The 14,442-nt window shown below is 40.5% G+C and overlaps 1 long non-coding RNA gene across 2 annotated transcripts in view; it reads left to right on the top strand.

Moving 5' to 3' along the window:
• The window catches only part of LOC114014665 (uncharacterized), a 97,801-nt gene that overhangs the window by 26,559 nt on the left and 56,800 nt on the right, over nt 1-14,442 (top strand). For both annotated transcript variants that reach the window (XR_008731521.1, XR_008731522.1), the window contains exon 3: nt 12,377-13,233. This is a non-coding gene — a long non-coding RNA (uncharacterized LOC114014665). The remainder of the gene's footprint in view (nt 1-12,376; nt 13,234-14,442) is intronic.

Here is a 14,442-nt window from a genome sequence, read left to right as displayed (position 1 = left end):
ATTAAACATAAAAGATATATAGTAAATATTGCACCAAAGTGCTGAAGTTTCAGGATAGAACTGCAATGTAGAATAAATATTTCCATGTGTTCTATATTTTACTTCTACTTTTCATTTATGATAAAACAATTGTTGCACTTTTGGTTAGTATGATCTAAATAATCTCTTTATTGACCAAAATGTGTATTGCTTTTCTTAATTGCATAGACAATATCTGCAAGCCTGTCTCCTTTACATAAGAAGATTACATAGTAGTGGGTTTAGCTTTCTTTTGGGTAGATGATAACTTACACCACTCTGACAATGTTAAGGGTCTTAGTATAATTCAAGCAAATATGGAAATATTAGAGTATTCACCTGCTGGTCTGTGCAGGTGTAGTGAATATTGTAGACATAAATTGGCTATGCTAATACATTTTGTTAATTTCATCACCATGGCCTATTAAAGTAAAGCCTTACATGTCTTCTGCTAAAGAATTTGGCTTGTTTTGTTCTTAAAAGAAAGGAATGTTAGGGAAATACCTGCACCTAATCTTCACTGATCTTTTATCTAACTGCTGCTTCGATTCTTTTATATCACTGTTTCCCTGAATCAGTTTTTTTCTTAGTCAAGCACATGAACTTTCTAGTGCTGGTAAGAAAGCACTGGGTCTTGCGCTAGTCATTTCACAATCAGGTGATTACTTCTCACTGTCAAGATGTCTGGGAGAAATGGCATCTTGTATTGAAATGAGTATCTAGTCTTAATTACTTGATGTAGCTATTGCAGCACAGAAATATTTATTTCAGAAACTCTTACATTTCTCAATAATATGGGATCATATTGAAGAATCATGTGCTTGCATCTTGTGAATGTACCAGTTTCCATTTTTAAGGTTGCCACTGGTTACTTCTAGCAGCTTTTGGCTGTTCTACTGACACCTCTGTCAGGACCTGGAGCTGTGTTCTCTTACCTCTTCCCAGCACCCTGTATCTGTCTTCTGAATGGAGGCTACCACACCTTCCTGCCCAGAGCAGGGGTCACATAGCTTTTCCAGCACCCCACTCCCCCCCACCCCCCCTTTGGTCATGCCCAGTGCTTTCCCCTGTGCATCACCCTTTATAAGCCAGTTTCCCCACCTTTCTTCTCTGACCCTTCTAACCATGAAGCAAAACATACAGTAAGCTTTTGCAAGCACCTTTTGGAAGTCTGACTTGAAGTTTGGTCTTGTGCAGTGAGTTATCTCAGGCATCTTCCTATCCTCAACACAGTATGTGCGTTGTGGCAGAAACATGCTCCTTCGGTAACTTCCAGGTATTAGATGTCACACATGAAGTTTTTCAGCACTCAGCACCTATGTATGTATCCTGTGTGTCAAAAGATTTCCTGGGCAGTTATCAGCAGCCTGTGACTGTCAGTGTTAATCCACTGTTAAACAACCAAAGGCTTGTTATGGTGAAAGTATCGTCTAGGAATTTGCATTTGTCTGGTGACTGGTATTTAGCCAAACCAGTCACATCTCTTATTGAGATGTTCATTGGGATGTGGGGTGTCTCCCTAAAGAAATACAATGTAAAATGAAATATAGTTACATAATGAAGCTCCGGCAGCATTTATTTTTCAGCAAATTCTTGCACATTAGTATTAGAAGCAACATGTGTTGAAATATGTAAGGTCCTGAAAGCACATTGCCAATTTGGTGATAAAGCCAATGATTCAAATGTGTTCTTCTGTACTGACAGTAAACAGGGAAACTGAAATAATTTAGGAGTTGGAAGTCTTGTACTGTCATAACAAAGAAAAGAGTCTTCTGGTGTGATTGGAAAGTACCTATGGAGGCAAAGATAGTACCAACCTTTCCTGGCAAGTGATAAATACAGAATCATAGAAGGGTTGAGGTTGGCAGAGACCTCTGGAGGTCATCTAGTCCAACTCCCCTGCTCTAGCAGGACCATCTAAAGCAAGATGCCTTGGACCAGTCCATGTGTCTTTTGACTGTCTCCAAGGAGGGAGATTCCACAACTTCCTTGGCAGCCTGTGGCAGCGCTCAGTCACCCTCACAGTGAAGAAGTGCTTCCTGATGTTCAGAGGGAACCTCCTGTGTTCTAGTTTGTGCCCGTTGCCTCTGGTCCTGTCACTGGGCACCACTGAGGAGAGCCTGGCTCTGTCTTCTTTACGTCCTCCTTTCAGGTATTTAAATACATGGATAAGATCCTCCTTGAGCCTTGTCTTCTCTAGATGAAACAGTCCCAGCTCTCTCAGCCTTTCTTCATAGGAGAGACGCTCCAGTCCCTTAATCATCTTTGTGGCCCTTCACCAGACTCTCTCCAGTACATCCATATACCTCTCTTTTACTGGGGAGCCCAGAACTGGACACAGCATTCCAGGTGTGGCCTCGCCAGTGCCCAGCAGAGGGGAAGCAACGATCACCCCCTTCGACCTGCTGGCAATGTTCCTCTGTATGCAGCCCAGGACACCATCAGCCTTTGTTGCCACAAGGGCACATTGCTGGTTCATGGTCAACTTGGTGTCCACCAGGACCCCCATCTCCTTTTCTGCCACGCTGCTTTCCAGCTGATTGACATCCAGCATATACTGGTACATGGGGTTGTTCCTCCCCAGGTGCAGGACTTGGCAATTCCCCGTGGTGAACTTCATGAGGTTCCTGTCAGCTCATTCCTACAGCCTGTTGAGGTCCCTCTGGATGGCAGCACTACCCTCTGGTGTAGGAGCCACTCCTACCAGTTTGGTGTCATCAGCAAACTTGCTGAGGGTACACTGTGCCCCATCATCCACATCACTAATGAAGATGTTAAGCAGGACTGGGTCCAGTATCGACCCCTGGGGCACACTGTTAATTACTGACCTCCAACTGGACTTCATGCCACTGATGAGCAGCCTCTGGGATCAGGATTTCTCATGGCTACAAAGGTGTCCCAGTAAGGGCAGGGATGTGGTGGAAAAGGAGATGAGCAACTGCATTGTTTTGTAATATTCACCTCAAACCAGAGAAACTGATTTGTAGATTAATCTTTTTTCTTAAGATGCCTCCCATTTTTAGATGAAAGTATCCCCACCACCTTCTGTACGATTCCTCATGGCACTTAAAACATACTTGGGACTGTCTCAGACAGGCTGGAGAGCCTTGTATGCTGATGCAGGTCACCAGTATTGCCAGTTTCTAACACATGGTGGAGACTGTCACAACACTGGGTAGAATTTAACAAAAAAATCTTTCAAGTACTTACAAAACCCCTAACTCTGTGGAAACAGTTTCAAGTGCTTGCTTTGAAATGCAGGAGGAAATTTCTCTTTTTAAAGGAATGATTTTTGTAGCTTTGACTTGTAACTTTTGATAGTGTGGAGGTGGCACCCAATTAAACCTCTATCCTACCAGATGAGCCATATTGCTGCAAAACCTCTGCTTGTCACTGATGGGCAAGTAGAGCCTTTGTATTCTAGCAGCAATGTGTTTCCAGTTTTTCCCCATGTACAAATGCCCTTTGTGCCTTTTAAAGGTTTTTGTATAGCCTCCTGAGGAATATCCTTTGGGCAAACCTGTTAAATTTAACAACAGTTACCCTGTAGTTACACAAATCAACATAAAAATTGCAACAATTGCGTCAAGAGGAAAATAGTTGTTTAATAAAGAAAAAAAGATTCTTTTCCCATGTATAATATGAATCAGTAAACCAGTCCATAATATTTGTGGTTCTGTCTAGGGCATCAAAGCCTTCCTTTCTTTCCCCTTGACAGGTAATTGCAGGAAAATAGCCACCTCTATGAAACAGGCCAGATGCACATCCCTGTAGTCAGTCTAGTTTCCTAAAGGTAGACCTATTTCATCCTAATGACTTAAGTGAGTACATTTCTGCTGAAGAACTGGAAAATGTTCTTTCCTCTCAACTAGCAGAACGAAATAACTCTTTCTGATGTCTCTAATTCCAGCTGCTCTCATCACTAATCCAATTAGAAAAGGAATCCTGCATCTGTGATGGTGGATTAAATTCTTTTGTCTGTGCTGGAACTTTGAGGAGGACTTGTGCTCCCAAATCATCTAAGTGCTGTTACAAATGCCACGCTACTCACACATCCCTGCTGGAGAGGACCTGTGTTCCTGAACAGCCTTATTTGCCAATTTGGGTTTGTGAGTGAGAAACATAATGATTCACAGCAGCTGCTATAGAGTGAATACAGATTATTGATAGAATCGTTACTATATCAAATATCAGGTCTGGTGGTTGGTTTGGTTTTTTTTTTCTTCAGATGACGTGAAGAATTTGGGGAATTATTATAATTTATTTACCACAGAATATGTTTCAGCACTGGTTTGACAAAATGTATCAGACAGTTGTATATGCGGGCTTCTGGCCCAGCTTCCTTGTGGAATAACTCATACCAGCTTATTTCTGTGTCTTGGTTTTTTGCTCTATGTGGATCGTTTATATAATGCTATGGTGTTTGACATGTATAGCAGTTTTCCTTCTCCTGTTAAATTAAGGTTAACAGTACTACCATTTATGCTGTAAATTATAGTCCCTTCTGTAGCATTTTTGTGTATCCAGAACAGATGGGAGCTTGCTTTCAAAACTCTTACAAATTGTTTGTTTACATTATATTGCCATCCCTTCATCTCCATAATAGTAGTACTTCCAGAATTTCATTTTTGTGCTGCAGACTGTTTCCACCCCTCCTCTCTCTGTTTTGGAGAAACTGTCATGCTGATATAGATAGTCTGAAGGTCTATACTAAAAACATGGGAAAAGGATACTGTACCATTTTGAAAGTGTTCAAGAATCTCCGTGATGTTCTCCAGTGACTAGGACCTTGTGATTGTATAACATGCATAGATACATGCACTTGGTATGACCATTGCTACAGGAGTAGAATCATGTTATTCTTACTTCTCCTTTACTGTTGTTCATCGCTTTCTTCCCACATTCTCTTAGGAGTGGTTTAATGCATCCATCCTGAGGAGGACCATTCTCTGTCTGTTCTGCATTCACTTGTTTATTCCCATGACCCATGTAGGAATGGCTAAAAAAAGTGAAGTAGAAAATTCTCAGCCAATAAAAGACCTGAGGAAGTGCAATGACATTTCGAAAGTACCTTCTGGTCTAAATATTATGAGATTGATTGCATTCCCTGGTTTTTACATCCTGCTTGTGCTGATGAGTTGATATTTGGAGGACCAAAGGCTAATGTTTCTCCTGCATCAGTTTTGTTTTCCTGTGTGGAAATTCCTGCCATTTTTGTTTATATACTTGCTTTCCTATCCTTATACCCTGTTCTAGTCCCTGCCATAAGGAGATGGAGAGAAAGCTTACATCTCATTTGCTATTCACAACATGGATATCAGAAAGAAGGTCATTAGGCAAAATGAAGAGAGTTCTTAGAAAAAGTAGTCCATAACAAACAATTTTCCCTAATCTAAAATATGTTTGGAACCATTCTGAAGGGTGGAGGAAAAAGTCAGAGAATACTGTCTCATTATTTTCCAGCCTCTCTGGCCATTGGATTTTTATACGTCCCAAAAGCTGGGAAAGTCAACAATACATAACTGATTGCACTGCAGAAAACTCAACAATCACTTAATGGTTTTGCATTCTGGAAACAAACCCATAAAAAACTAGTTCCTTCCTGAAGACTTCCAGCTCTCATAAACATGTGTTTGATCCAAATAAACCAAACTACCCTGAAGTGCCTACTGGCTTATGATATATTGTGTTATAACGTGATAAAATTGCAAGCAGAGGAAAAAACACATGATGGTATGAATGATAAAAAGTGAGCCTGCTGGGTCTTCAGTAGAGATGATCCTGCACAGTGGTATGTCTGTGTCTCTGTTGAGCTCTTCCAGCCAATGAACTATCCATGTTTATCAGCGTTCATAACTTCATGTTGGTAGATACCCTCTGTGAACCCATCAAGGATGCTGAATCATGCTTCTCGAGGAGGGAGGGGAGATAGGGGCGTAGAACTGAAATGACAAACAAAAATTATTATTGTGAAGACATGACTGAAGAATTATATGGTAACTGATGCCACTGAATTAAGACAGCTTTACATCAGAACCAAACACAAGCACTAGAAACATCCTGTGAGCATTTTGCAAATGCTTATATAGAGTCCTCATCTATAAGACTTGTTCTCAGCCTAATTATGCAAACATGCACAGATCCTTGTTAAACTCTGGTAATTCTAATGGCCCTTATCAGTGTCTTACTCATTCTTCCATAAAAGAAAATACTTCAGGGCAAAAATACTCCCAGAGAATACACAGGATTCCTATAACAATAAAAAATGTAAGTAAAATCACAAGTTTTAGGTTCTAAGTACATTTCTGATGCAGACTTAGTGGCAAAGCTGCATACCTTTGCCTCAGAGTTTCTATGGCATCTCAGAAAACCTCAATCTACAAACACAAATTCTCTTTGCTATTTTGAATCGGTATCAAAATGCAAACTCCATTTTGGATTCTGAGCATTGAGTATATTACAGCTTCACCTTTACTGATGTAGGCTAGGAATCGCAGGAAAAAAAATTGTGCCTTGCAGAAAGCCATCAGTGAAAGTTTTTTAGGCTTTGAAGCTTAATTATTCAAATCAGAATATTTGACTATTTGTACAGGCAAAACATTTTTTTGAGTCTATTTTAGGTTGGTTGATGGGCAAGAATCACCGTGGAAGCTGTGAGGAGGGGTCAGGGAGGCTACCTGATTTCAGGACAGGAAATTTATGAATGAAAATGCCTGTTAGTGCAGGGGTTGGATCCTGAGGAGTGGCTGCTCAGGAAGATGGTGGAGAGAGTTTTGCTTTTTTGCAGAACAGGGTTTCCCACTTGTATTTTTTTTACTTACTGTGGCTCGGTGATTCATGCCCATACACATTGTCCTTCTTCTGATGAGCAGAGTAGTCTTTAGAAAAAAAGCATGTTGAAATTTAAGAAGGACAGGACAGTGGTTCCTAACTCAGCAGGACAGTTGCCTCACCAGGCACTGGCTGGAGCAGCTCCTGGTCTTTGGGAGCCGTTGAACTTGCCTTGCTCTCCTTCAGGGAGCTCCTGAAGAGTTGCCTTCTCACACCGTGCGAGCCAAGACTCCTCTCCTGCTTTCCCCAAGGCTTGCTCACTTGCAGATTGTAATTCTTCTGTGTTTCTATGACAATAAACATTGTCTTTAAAACAAAATGAGCAAAACAAGTTAAGACAAGCTCCTCTCAGTTGCCACGTAGATTTTTCCCCCAGTCATAGGCACACTTCATGTCAGCTCGCAGCTGTGAGTGGTTTTGCTGTAATCAGCCCTGTGTAGGCTTTGAGTTACGTAGTACAAAACACTTCTAAATGCTTAGATACTGCCTACCTGCAAACAACATATGACAGGCTTTTTATGCTGGCAGTGTGTGGTATATATTAGATAGAAACTCAAACAGCGTATGTTTCTTTGTTACTGGAGAGTTTTAACGGAGCGTTTGATGTATAGTTACTTCTTTACATTGACTGTGTTATTTCTGTGAGGGCCCTGAGGGTGATCCAGCCTCCCCTGGGGCTTCCCTGCACCCTGCCCATGGCCCTGGCGTTCTGTTCAGCCCAGCCCCAGCAGTCCCTGCCCCAGCGACACAATCAGTGCAGGTATGTCAGTAAATTGCTTGGGCTGTAAAAGCACTGTCCCACAAAAGTCTCTGCATTTATTTCAGTTCTCATCGGTATGTTTACAAAGCTCTGCAAAACTGGCTTTGCCCTTTTCACTGGTTACATCTATTCGCCTGAATGGCAGGGCATGCCATTCCCATGGTGGTTAAACTGCTTTTGAATTTACAGTGCAGCAAACTGGGGACCAGACCACTTTTTTATTTGTTTTAAAATGTTTGCATTATAAGAAAGACATGATTGTCTTCTGCAAGACAGAAAGGGGATGCATACGAATGTATTTGTAAAGCAGGGCATCTCACATTTTCAGGTTACAAACCACATATTAACAGAGAGGATATTTCCTGTCACAGACCCATGTCATCCATGTGTCAACTATGGCAATGGGTGATGATGTGATAAACTAAGACTAGAAGACAAATACATTTACCTCTTTTTATATAAAAAGTGTCTCTGTCTCATTTGTCTAAAGGAAGATGAGTAGGGATATTGTATTTTTTATTCACTTGAGAAATATTAACAGCAGCCTTCAGGACTTGATAGGTTTTCTTATCCTGTGTATCCCTTCTCCACACCGCATATACATAAACGTCTACTTCTTTCCCTTGCCTGTTTTTGCTCAGCCATCTGACTTTATTGTCTCCATTAAGCATGCTGTGGCCTCGTTTCCTTTTCTCCTGAACTGATTTTCTTATCTTCTGTCTTCTGCTTCCCTGTCTGAGATTGTATTCTTGAAAGATTACTGCCAGGGAGTATGGCCTAGAATAGTACTTAGTTTATCAGTTACTGTGCTACAGGCATAATTAAATCCAGTAAAACATAAATGCAATCGTCCAAAAATTCTGTCATTCTTAAGCTTTCTATAAAATAATTGAATTGGATTCATAAATGCAGAAACTAGCGAGGAAAATTTTATCCCCATGTCAATTTGAGTGTGGGCAAGAGCAGTGTGAACATCTTTGTGTCCCCCATCTGTGGACAGTACTTTTTCTGGGACGATACTTTTACAGTCTGTGCAACTTACTGGCATGATGGCATTGACCATGAAATTGTCAGTGTGCAGCAAAGACCAGCAGCTCCCTAAGGGACAGAGTCAGACACATTGGATGTCTTCCAGCATCAACTTTGGATTGTCATTTGCTTTTTGTCCTTTGATTGTCTCTGCAAAGAGACCACTTGTGAGGTTGTCAGGTGTTCAGTAGCAACTGGAGTTGCACCTACAGAAAATTTGAAATGCTGGGGCAGGTGTATACAGTTTCCAATGCATACCAATAGTTTATGAAAGTAAGTAGAGAGCCTTGGTCATAACTTAACCAAGTTTTACTCATTTAACTTGGTCAAAATACCTTGCTTTTACCTGAAATGAATTCTACCCTTCAGGTGATCCAAAAATTATTTGAAAATTTTGAAAGACAAGCTAATTTGGTATACTCTAAAGCAGTCGATTCATTAATTCTATTATACGGACATGATACACAGTCTCTCTTTTCAGGATGTAACTTTGTTATACGTAAAACTGATTTATTGGCAAACCCAGGAATACAACTGTGCTCTGTTTTACAGAAAATGTCATAAATAATGTACTCTGAATTGCCCCTCAGATACAGAAGACTAAATTACAGAAAGTCATTGGGTAAAGACATTCTACAGTGAGTTAATTAAGGCATTCAGGCATAAAGCTGATAACACAAAGAAAAAAATTAAAAGATAGGGCAGGGAGAAAATCTATGCTTTTGATTGAGATTTGAAAAGAGGGAATGAATTGATGAGACAGAAAGAAAGAGGCAATCTGTTTCAGATGACAGGTTACAGATGAGAAGTTGTTTATAGCAAGAATAGCAAGTGTGAAGGAACAGAAAGAAGCCTGACTCTAGACTGCAAAAGGAGAAACGGAAGAGGGAAGAGAATTGTGTTGAACTAGAGAAAATCTATGGGTTTGGAAAGCAAGAACAAGAGAAGGCTTCCAGCTGGATCATGCAAAGCGTGGAGAGCTGGGCTGAGCAAGACTTTAAGAATCAAAGTAGTTGTGAAGAAAAGATTAGGATAAGACTGTAAAGGAGCTATTGCAAAAGAGATGTCATTCAAAGGTGTGCTTGTGGGGTGATGATATACAGATTTGTGCACTGGAGATTCAATTCTGTCTCGTGCTATACACATCAACAGCAAAAGGCTGCACAGCTTATCCTCTCAAATACCTTTTCAACTATGTAGAAAACAGAATAGAATATTTTCTTACTGCTTAGAAAACATCCTGGGCTGGGGAGATTGACCAGCATAGAACTTACCCATTGTGAATCCAAAATGAAATTGTCTGTCAGTAATAACCAGGCTGTAGTTAGCTTGCAGCCATGCTGTAGGCAGAGCCCTGCTCTCCCATCGTGCTGTTCCCTCCTCACATTTCATGCTCTACCTGTAGCATGCAGTGGAACACTCCTCCACTGGTGCAGTGAAGTGACTGAATGAGTGTCTGGATGGGTAAGATGATGCCTTTTTTTTTTACCTCTTAAAACATCACACAGGAAAGGACTAGAGTTAAGAGGTGGGATACCTGGAAGAGGAAGGTGGTAGATGGCAGGATTCAGGCTTGTTCTCCAAGGGAGTGAAAGCTCACTCCAACAGGTTAGCATGGTAGCTGCACACCACACCGAGTCATGCCTTTCAACAAGGCAGAGATTCACTGTATTTCTAGGTAATTAATATATTTACAAAGGTTGATTCCTGCAGTGCAGTAGGGGAATTAATGTCTGGAAATGTTCTGTTTATATCTAGCTTTGTATTTATGAAACTTCAGCACAGAAGGCTATGATTCCTTTTAAGAAGGATGACATGATCTATATTAAAAAAATGCAAACAGAAAACTCCTGCTAGCACAGCCACATGGAGTGAAACAGATTTTCGTAGAAGTGCATTATTTGTGAATGTCAGTACTGTGTACAAAGTACAGCACTTCGAATAAGATGTTGAAATAAAGTCTAGGTATGCTGCCTGTGCACATTTCCAGACAGATACAGCTGGTTAAAAAGAAATGAACTGAAACAATAAGTAGTTTAAACTTTAATGGAATAAGGGAGATGAAACAGAACCAGTCAGCCAGTTACCAATAAACAAAAGTAAACATATAAGTAGAGGTCATTTATGCCATGTTCTCTCTGTAGATCAAAACCTCTTAATTCATTATGAAATGAGGCTTTACATGAGCACAACTCCTAGTTTGATCCCAGTTTGGCTTTTTTCCTGAAGATGTCATTTGTGGCACATTTTTGAACATTTTTTCCAACAATTATTTCAATTTTTTATTCAGAAAATGTTTATTACTGAATTTTTGGGTATGTTTTCCTGAACTGCAGTGGACATATAAAAATGAGAAGGGTCATTGTAACACAGGTTAGTTGGAATATTTTTCAGTCAGTGGTGATCTTGCTGATTCCAGTAAAGGAAGATTCACCTGTAACAGTCAGAAGAATCAAAATGTACAATTTGCACTTGTGTCCAAGAACCATTCCTACATTAGGTGCTCATGGCAACAAGGGAAGTAGAAAACCAACTTCTTTTTGCAAACTTTTCACAACTCCTAGAAGCAAAATAACAGCAAATAAAATCTCTTCGATAGTTCCTGCCAGAGCCAGCAGCCTCTGCCTACCTATAAACTAGTAAATGGAGCAGGAATAGTTCTCCCAAGTGCTATTCCATTACTGGATTGTAAAAACACTCCATTGTTCAGGTTCCCATAGCAAATATTCATGCTTTTATGGGTTCCTGTATCTGCAAGACCTGGCTGGGTATGCAGTCAGCCTTTTAAATTTATTTCATTTTCTTGGAATAAATGGTTTATAGATTGGCTGATGAATAGTTGTGGCCTCTGTCAGCCTGACACCTTGTTAAGCTAGTGGCTAACAAACAGATCTGGAAAGCTACCACCCTGCACGTTTTGAGCCTTTTAGTAAAACTGGCTATCATGGTGGCTCACTGATTATCATATTCATAGGAAGATATTACAACAATATTGACCATCTTCAAAAGACTCAATTTATTTTAAAAAATAGACACTGTCTTAGGAAAAGAAAGTTTCATTCGATACTTCCAGACAATATTGTTATACTTTAAAGATGTTTTCTGACATAGACAAATACTCTTAAAAGAATGAGTCTTTAATTTTTTTAGAAATGTCTTTTAAATGTCTAATATTATTTTTGTTGAATGAAGATAATTGCTTTAGGAAGAAAGAAATTTACTTCAACAGAGGTAGTTTTTCCTCCATAATGAGGTTTTCTTGTTCATCAGAATTCTGATCCGTGAGGTCAGTGGAAGTCTTTGCACTGAAATTGTGCACAAGCTTTAAGTTAGGCAGTAGTCAACTAGCATTTATATATGTAGACCACTTAAAAGAGTTATGTGTGATGGAGACCAGAATGTGGATGTGAAAAACAAAGAATATCAGAGTTTGGGTAGAGGCTAGAAACTGAGTATTGCTTAGCGGTGAACATGCTGTGAGAGTTTAACACATAAGAGCTCGCTCTCAGGCACAAAATTAAACTGCTCACTGGTTATATGCTGCACTTGAAACGACCATTAAAACAAACATTAGAATGGGAAAAATTTGCTCTGTAACTAGGTGATAGTGTGAGGCTGCTTCTGTGCAGCAGAAGAAAAGAAAAGCTAGGCTTGCATTTTAATAACTATTTGAAGATTTGCTTTAAATGGATAAAGTTTCCTGCTAAGCAGCTCACGTTATTTTTCTTTTCATCCTAGTTCGCCTGACAGATTAATTTGGAGCCAAAAAAACCCCGAAGGTACAAGAAAGAAACCTGAAGAATTGCAACTCTGGCTGGCAGGGTCAATTATGAAGTTTTGATTTGAAGATTTGAGAAAGTTCTGTGAAAAAAGGATCCGGATCTGAGGAGGCGTATGTGATAAGCCCATCATGTCTGTGTGCTGCAGCAGATTGCTTCCCTCCATGGGACCAGGCATTCAAGTTGCACAGATACACTAGGGCTTCCAGGAAACCCCTCTAACCTGCACTCTCTTAGGGAAGCAACACATACTTGGGCAAGGTACTGCATTAATAGTGCCAGTGGCATCAGCTATCCTGTGGGAGACTGAGAGTGCTGCAGGAGATAAAAAAGCCTGTGCCTCTGAAGGCACAGTCCAGCCCAGACTGTTCATGCATACAGCATTGCATCATGTATGCCTCTGGGATAAGAAAAGACAGAGCCATGGGAACTGTACTGTCCTTGGGGACCCAGGAATTAAGTTAAATCAACAAGAATTAAGTAGGAGGCAAAACCTGCTGCAGTACTTCTTCATCTAACCTTTCAATGAGGCTTACCCTGTGTAAGTGCAGTTTTGTGGCACCTATTTACAGAAGGAAGACTGTGTTTGCTGACTGTCCTCTACCTTCCTCTCCTGGACAGGCTAAGTGCTTCCATAGCGCTAGCCTGGTGCAGCAACTGTTGTATCTTCTCCTTTCCTTTCTGCAAGGAGGAAAAATTTTGCGTGTGCTCTCCATGTGCATGATTGGGTGGCTGGCTGCAAAGGAAAAGGACACCAAATATCTGCATGCTAAAAAACAATAATTCTTCACTTCTTTTGTTTTCCATCTGCCTGAGGTGAGTCTTCTTACTTAATGCTGGCAGGGGTAATGCAATGTCTCCCTTCTTTGCATGGGGAGGTACCACACTTGGCCCATGCTGGATTGCTGCTGGTCATTCAGGTAGCACAGGTATCATTCTGTGTTATGCTGGACTGTCTTGCAAATATGCAGATCTGCTCTGGGCTGCTTCTGTTATGTGTACTATTACCTTATTTTGCAGCAGTTTCATATTAATTAGGGGAGAGTTCTCAGGAAAAGGAGGGACACGTCAAAGATACAGCGGTTCCCACAATAGGTAAAGCACTGCACTGAATGCTCATTAATAAGACACAGCTTGCAAAGTCATAATGATAACAGAAACAGCAGTGACAATGTCCTGGGTCAGTGCTTTGTGTGCATATATGTTTCAAATGCATGCGAGGAATCCTATTAGAGCTTTAAAATAATTGTAAAGGCTTTGCCTCAGCAAGTTTTTGTGCTCATTTAAACCCCTGGTTTATCATTATGAAGTGTATTAACTTTCCCATGTTTAATGCTTATTTCTGTCCTGAGAGAAATAAACAAATAATACTTTGCAAATGGGTTTCTTGGGAAAGGAGGCTAAGTGGCAGCAGGGTATCGTTTGCACTTAGAGCTGATTGCTTTAAAAAGCTGTTCTAGAGTTCAAAAGGTGAAAAAACAGACTTGGTGAACATGTGCATTTTACTTACATTTTCCTTTTTGTTTGGAATGGATTTACAGAGCAGTCTTTTGACAGGCATGAGGCAGTGCCAGTTATTCAAGTCTTGTATGAAAGAAGAGAAAGCAGTAAAGTCATATTTGCACAGTATTTCTGTGAGACTGCTAGCCTCAAGTGTAGGATGCTCCCTGCTGCTGCTACTATATATACCTCATGGAAGACTGGTTTAAAGTGTAATGAAACCATAGTGTGAAAAGATGTGTTCCTTTTCCGCAAGCGTTTAGAAACAAATAAGCATCTTTATGAAACAATAACATCTCCTGTGCCAAAACATGGGCATGCAGCTGCCCGCAGAAAAGTTTTGCATAAAGCCATTTAGAAATGCATATTGCAGGAGTGAATGGAGTTCAGAGAGTGTGGTTTGAACGGAAAGGTACGTGAAAGTAACGGAAGAAGAAAGTGGAAAGAGTGGGTGAAAGAGGCAGAGAACAGTCCTTGGGACTGTAATCCTGAACAAGCACATCGTGCTGTGGGACCTTGGAGTAG

Source organism: Falco cherrug, chromosome 3 (genome assembly GCF_023634085.1).
Source record: "Falco cherrug isolate bFalChe1 chromosome 3, bFalChe1.pri, whole genome shotgun sequence".
NCBI lineage: Eukaryota > Metazoa > Chordata > Aves > Falconiformes > Falconidae > Falco > Falco cherrug.
The sequence above is the reverse complement of the archived record's forward strand: the minus strand, read 5'-3'. Positions and strand labels throughout refer to the sequence as shown.